Source organism: Adiantum capillus-veneris, chromosome 2 (assembly GCF_014529385.1).
Source record: "Adiantum capillus-veneris isolate H3 chromosome 2, ASM1452938v2, whole genome shotgun sequence".
In the NCBI taxonomy this organism is placed as follows: Eukaryota; Viridiplantae; Streptophyta; class Polypodiopsida; order Polypodiales; family Pteridaceae; genus Adiantum; species Adiantum capillus-veneris.
This window is the reverse complement of record NC_140932.1, coordinates 168,464,984-168,472,164: the sequence shown is the minus strand read 5'-3', so window position 1 is coordinate 168,472,164 and position 7,181 is coordinate 168,464,984.

Sequence of the window (7,181 nt, the reverse complement as noted above, 5' to 3'; positions counted from 1 at the left end):
TTCAGCACTATAACCAACAAAATACATTTGACAGGCCTTATAATCCAATTTTTTGAGCTGCACTGTGGCATTAAACCATAATCCAAATAGCCAAAAACACACATGTGCTCAATAGATGGCTTTCTATCATGACATGCTTCATATAAAGTCATAGACTGCAACAATTTTTAGGAGACCTGTTAAGTACATAAGTGGCACACATGATAGCCTCAAGCCAAAACAAATGTGGTAAAAGCTTGACTCTCTGACCATTATTCTTGCATCTTTGTAAGAGACCTATTTTTCCTCTCAGCAACACCATTTTGTTGAGGTGTATAAGGCACTATAAATTGGTGTTTTTCTCCCACAACTAGCCAATAATGCATTAAATTCATGAGACATATATACTCCCCCCCTCAATCAGAACGGAGGGTGCCCATAGTACATTTTGAGACATTTTCAGCCATAGCAATAAAGTGCTTGAATCACATGAACACTTTGGACTTAGCTTTCAACGGATATACCCATGCATGCCTGGAGTAGTCATCAATGAAACTCATGAAGTATAAGTAATTCCCAAGGACAGAGTTTGCATAGCCCAACAAACATCACTATGCACAAGTTGCAATCTGCATGTAGCAAAAATTGACCCATCCTTTGCGAACATTAGCACGCTGCATTTTAACCCAAAATACAGCCTTCACAATTGTTTGATAGGTGCTTCAAGAGTGGCAAAGAAGCAACCATATCAGATTTCCACAAACACAGCAAACTGACAAAATGTAGATGCCCAAAATGTGCATGCCACAGTTTTGCATCTGAAACAATCCTTGAATCTGCAACTGCATTTGCAAAATTTTGTCCGCACTTGTCATTCAAAGTGAGCTTATACCCTACGATACAAAAAGCCAAATGCAACAATTTCATCATCACAACAAATTTGAGATCATGAACTGTACATCCTGTCATCCACAAAATTGACTACAAGTCCAAGTCTAGCAAGTGTAGATACAGACAAAAGATTCTTCTTGATCCCAGGTACATAAAGTGCATCAACAAGTGTGAAAGGACTTCCATTTGCAGGAGTAATCACAGAATCTTTTAAACCCCCTGAACCGGATAAGAGGCATTGTTGGCACAAGTGGTTGAATTCCCATGAGAGGACAGACTCAAGAGAGTGAAAAAATCATGATGTGAGGTAATATATGCTTTGTAGCACATCCACTATCAAAATACCACACATGTGAATTTGCAGCAACAACTGACATGCATGCATCATGGACAATAGGATTGTAAGTGCACTCTACACTAAAGGCCCATTCTGCATCAACATCAGCATCACAGTCTTGTTTCACAGAAGACTCAACCGTGGATGCATTTATAGTGGAACCAGCATTTCCAGTGGAACCACCCTCTTTCTTTGTTTGACATGGTAATAGAATTGTCAGAATAGTGCTCAGTTAGATTATGTCATGCTGCTTAGAATTAGCCATAGTCGGAATATGGTTAGGTTGTATTTTTCTCAGACGGATATGTATGCCAAGGACATTCATTTAGACAGTTGTAACTCTTTTTATGGTAGAAGTCGTGGGTAACAAACACACAAGAGTCAAGATGTATTCAAGCTTTGGTCAATGGAGTTTTCTTACTGTGTCTGATTTTCTTTTTTGACTCTGACTTTGCTCTATCTGAAGTTGTTTGACTGTGTTTTTTGATGAGTCTGATTATGGAGTGAAGTTTGATTCTCTATTGAGAGTATATGTGTTGTTGAGAGATATCATTGTGTTGTGGAGCCCCAACAAATTTGGCAATCCTGTTGGGGTTACAACTTTGCTAGGGTTCAGTCAAAATTCTCTCAGTGTCAGCATTGCTCCGGGTATCTCTATTTCATTAACTGATGATGTATGTCAGAGAGACCAAGAAGGGTATCTAGGGTCTATTACACAAGGGCTCAGACTCAAGCAGGGAATATTGATCCTTTCCATTATGAAGATACAATAGACGAAGAAGTAGAAGTGGTTGTCTTGGAAGTGCAACCATGGAATCAGGTAGGGGAGAGTTCAAGATCATCATTAGGAAGGCAGGTGGGCCAATTTGTTGGGGCTCTACTCTTGATAGCAAGATCTACAAGAAGTAGAAGAAGACTCCACTTTGACCCACTATAGGTATCTACCAGGCAAAGACCTAGGAGAGTACCTCAGCCTCCCCCTATGGCTTAACCACCTCCTAATCCCAAGGTTAAGGAAGAAAATCAGAGGCAAGTCAGGTGAAGATGCATGTTGTCATGTGGCTCAATTTGAGACCAAGTGGCAAGCTAGTGGACATCAAGAAGTATATGGTGATGATTTAAAATTGCAACAATTTTCAGCAACACAAGAAGGTAAAGCAATGAGTTGGTTTAGCCAATATGGAATTGCACATTTTTTCAACTTATGCTGCACTCAGAGTAGCATTCTTATAGAGATTCAAAAAAGAGAAAACTTCAAATGATATCCTAAAGAAAATCAGGGACAGTAGACATGGAAGTATTCTGGTGGAAGACTATGCTCAAAAATTCAAAATTTTGGTGGAGAGATGACAGGGTAATGAGAGACCCACAAATGAGATGTTAGCAGGTTATTTTTTGAAAGGTCTAAGAAAGGGATTGAAGAATGTTGTGGCTAGCATAGACATTGTAGGTGGCTTCAACAATTTGGTCACAGCTGCTGCAAGGGTTGAAATTAGACTTGGTATGACTAGACCAAAATCTAGGAGCAAGCGTAGCTCTGAATCAAAAGCAGAGTCAAATGTTGAGTCTGAAACTGATGAAGATAGTGGTTCCAAGGTGTCCTCTGATAGTGAGGCTGAAAGCAGTAAAGGAAAACAGAAGAAGAAGAAGTAGAGTGGTAAGAAGAAAAAAAGATAAAAAAGACAAAGAAGAAGGTTTGATTAATCAGTTGAAGAAAATCCGGTATTCTGTTGTAGCTCCAAAGGAAAAGCAGTACTATCATATTTTGTGAAAGGGAAGGCCCTAACACATCCTAGTGTTGGTACAACCCTAATAATAGGAGTAGATCAAATCCACAAGCAGGTAGAGGGAGAAATGATGTTGAAACAAATCAAATAGCTCCATTTAGAGACCTCCAAGACCACTTGGAGAAATCAAGATAATAATCAGAGAAGAACATTAGGCATCATTCCATGTGTGTATTGTTCAGCACCAAATCATTGGGTTGGTCTGAATTTTGCATTGTGGGTCAAGCATGGAGAGGAGAGAGGGATGCCAATTGTACCCTACAACGAAGATAATCAGTAGGTTAACCCACAACGGCAGCACCAAAATCAACCACTAGCTCAAGCAAATGTCATCAAAATTGACATTGATGAGCAACACACATCAGATGTGTTCCTTGGTAAGAATATGGAGTTTCCATATGAAGAGCATTGTGATGAATGGACTTGTGATTGTAATCAGTGTGGGGAGAACCAAGAGATAGTTGTAATGGTTGTTACAAGGTCTAAGACTAAAGGTCCTATTGGTTGAAAGGAACAAAAAGGAATCAGAGAGCACGTTCAAAAACAGGTGCAAAAGGACCAAAAGAATCAAAATGTGGATGATAGTACTTTAGATGTTCAGGGGGACCAATTGCAACAGCACTATGAGAGACCCTTGATAAGAAAATATGACAAGGAATGGTTTGAAGCATTAATAAACTCTCCATTGTAGATGTCCTTGGATCAGTTATTATGTATGGTTCTAGCCTTTTCAAAGAAAAATTGTTGAATAGATTGCTTCAAGGGAGTATCCAATTCAAACAAATAGCATACTTGAGCCTATAGTGAACAAAGTTGATTTGGCAGATGTTGACTTTGTAGTTCCTGTTATAAAAGTGGTATTTTACAACACTTTGTTTGATGAAGTATTATTGGATGGAGGATATGGAGTCAACATTCTGGCTGAGTTGGTGTATTATAAAATGAAGTTGGGAGAATTGCAGCCAACACCATTTCAGGTGAAGATGGCAAACTTAGAGGAGAGTTCAACCATCAAGAATATTGAGACAACAATCTATATTTATATTGCACAAATTCAATTTCAGGTGAATTTTGTTGTGTTGAAGATGGAGAGAGGCTATACCTCCTATGATATGTTGTTGGGGAGGCCTTGGTTCATGTTGGCTAAAGTCAAGCAGGATTGTGGTGAGAATGGAGTTGTCATAAAGAAAGAGAAGCAAGAAATTGCAATTCCTATGATTGGGAGAAAGAATGTTCCTTTTAAGGAAAGACCATTGTATGCTCAATCAATTAATTTGGCAGAAGAAGTGGAGGATGATGAAGAAGAAGCATTTCTAAAAGCAAATCCAACCATTATACCAGTATTTGAAGTTGATGTTGAAGGCATCCTACAGAAGGATGAAGTGGAAGAATAGGTAGATTCTGACTTATTACATGGGCAGATAATACAGGGATAAGAGTTGGTGTAGATGGTGGATCAAAATTCAAATCCTAATCCAAAGTAAGCCTTACAGATAGAGGAAAAGGAATCTATAGAGTTGGCTGAAAAGATTTACAATAAAAGATCTGGAGGATCAGCTAGGGTGAAGCAAGATGGGCTAAAGGATATCAATTTGGATACAGAAGAGGCTCCCAAAATTTTCAAGGTCAGTATTCATATAGATGGGGATTTTTTGCAAGAGTTATTGCAGTTGTTGAAAGAATACAAATATGTTTTTGCATGAGACTATTGTGAAGTAAAAGGTAAAGATCTTGGCTTACATCAGCATCACATTAATCTAAAGGAGGATGTAGTTCCGATTTTGCAGCAGAGGTATAAAGTGAATCCAAAATTTGTAGAACGGGTAAAGCAAGAGATTGGTAAGCTATATTAGCTATTGGGTTTAGCAAACCAACTCATGAGGTTACATGGTTGTCACCAATCATTGTGGTGCCCAAGGAAAATGGAAAAAATCAGAGTTTGTGTTGATTATAGAAATTTGAATGCAGCCACTATTACAAATCCTTTTCCAATGCCATATTGGATGTTGTAGCAGGGAAAGAAATGTATAGCTTTTTGGATGGTTTTTCAGGGTATAACCAGATTCAGGTGGCTGAAGAGGATCAACACAAAATAGATTTTATAGCAGAGTGGGGTGCTTTTGCATCTACAGTTATGAATTTTGGACTCAAAAATGGACCACCATCATTCAAGTTTACAACATACAAGACATTTGAACCTTATTTGTAGGATTTCATGAGAGTTTTTGTGGCCAACTTTTCAGAAGGAACTACATCTACAGCATTTGAGGTTATGTTTTGAAAGGTGTAGATAATTCAAAATGTGCCTTAATCCTTCTAAAAGTGTTATTGCTTGCAAAAGTGGAGTACTTTTAGGGCATGTGGTTGCTCATGAAGGGATGTCCATTGATGAGAAGAAGATTGAAGTTATTAAAAGAGCAAAAGCCCAGAGAATGTGAAGGAAGTTAGTAGATTTGCTGGTCAGGTGAAATGGCATGCTAGATATGTTAGATATTTGGAAAATGTTTGTCTACCTCTTCCTCATCTAACAAAGAAGAGTGTACCTTTTATATGGGCGGAACCCTAGGAGAGCTCATTTGAAATGTTAAAAAGATGTTGTCAATAGCACCAATATTACAACCTCCAGATTGGACATTGCCTTTCCATGTATTTGTTGGTGCATCAAATATAGCTATTGGTGTTGTCCTCATGCAAGAAAGAGTTGGGGGATGGTTCAAACCTATCTACTATGCTAGTAGTGTATTAACATCAGTTGGAAGCAATTATGTTGTAATAGAAAGAGAATCTCTCGGCATGGTATATGCTTTCACCAAATTCAGACATTATTTGCTGAGCAATAGAGTTATTTTTCATGTGGATCATCAGGAATTTCTTTACCTAATTAAGAAGCCATTGCTAACTAGAAGATTAGCGAGATGGATGTTATTGTTACAAGAATTTGACTTTGTAATTGTTCATATTCCTGGCAAAGAGAACACCATTGCTGATTATTTGAGTAGAATTGATACCGGTGAAGAACCAACAGATGTTCAAGATGACCTACCTTATGCTGATTTGTTTGAAGTTCAAAATATAGTCTCTAAATCATGGTATGATTAGTTGTTAACATTTTTGACAGATGGAACAATGCCAATGGGATTTTTAGATGACCAAAGAAGGAAGTTTACGTTAAAAAGTAGACCAATTTTTGTGATAGAAGGAGCACTATAGAGGAAAAGGATTGATCAAGTCATTAGAAGGTGTGTTCCAGATTTTGAACAAAAGGTTGTGTTTTGCAAGAAGCTCATTCAGGAACAGCAGGAGGACATTTTCTAGGTGATATAATAGGTAAGAAAGTGTTGCAAGCTGGATTGTGGTGGCCCACTGTATTGAAGGATGCCCATGAGCCTGCTAGAAGCTGTGTGATTTGTCGGAGGTTGGGTCAGCCAAATTCTGGGGATAGAATGTTTGATCATCCTATATTACCTCTAGAACCTTTTCAAAAGAGGGGAATGGACTTTGTTGGACCTATCAATCCCACTACTAGTAAACGATGTAAATACATTCTGGTGGCTACAGAGTATTGTACCAAGTGGGTTGAAGTTTTTGCTCTCAAAGACATTAAAGCCCAGAGTGTAGACAGATTTCTTTTATCATAATATCATGACTAGGTTTGGATGTCATGTGGAGTTGGTGAGTGATGATAGATGAAGACATTTTCTAAATGAGGTGATTGCTGGATTAACAAAATCTCATATGATTATGCACAAAAAGTCCACAACTTATCATCCTCAAGCTAATGGACAAATTGAAAGCACAAATAAGACCTTGGTGAAGATATTGAAGAAAATTGTTTAAGACAACAAGAAGGATTGGGATCAAAAACTTGATTGAGCATTGTGGTCCTTTAGGACAGCTTTCAAGGTCACCAAAGGTATGACTCCATTAAAATTGGTGTATGGTCTAGAAGCTATGGTCCCTATGGAATTTGTGGTTCCAAGCCTTAATTTAATTGAATTGCAAAAAAGATGAGTCCCAAATTGTCAGTCAAGTACAAGAGCAAATATTTGATGCAACTAGAAGAGGATAGGTTGATTAGTTCATATATACTGAGTGATTTAGTGAAGGAGGAAATCTTGGGTGAGTATGAATGTTAAGTTTAAAATTTTCCAGGCTCGAGATTGGGTAATGTTGTATAGCTCCAGATT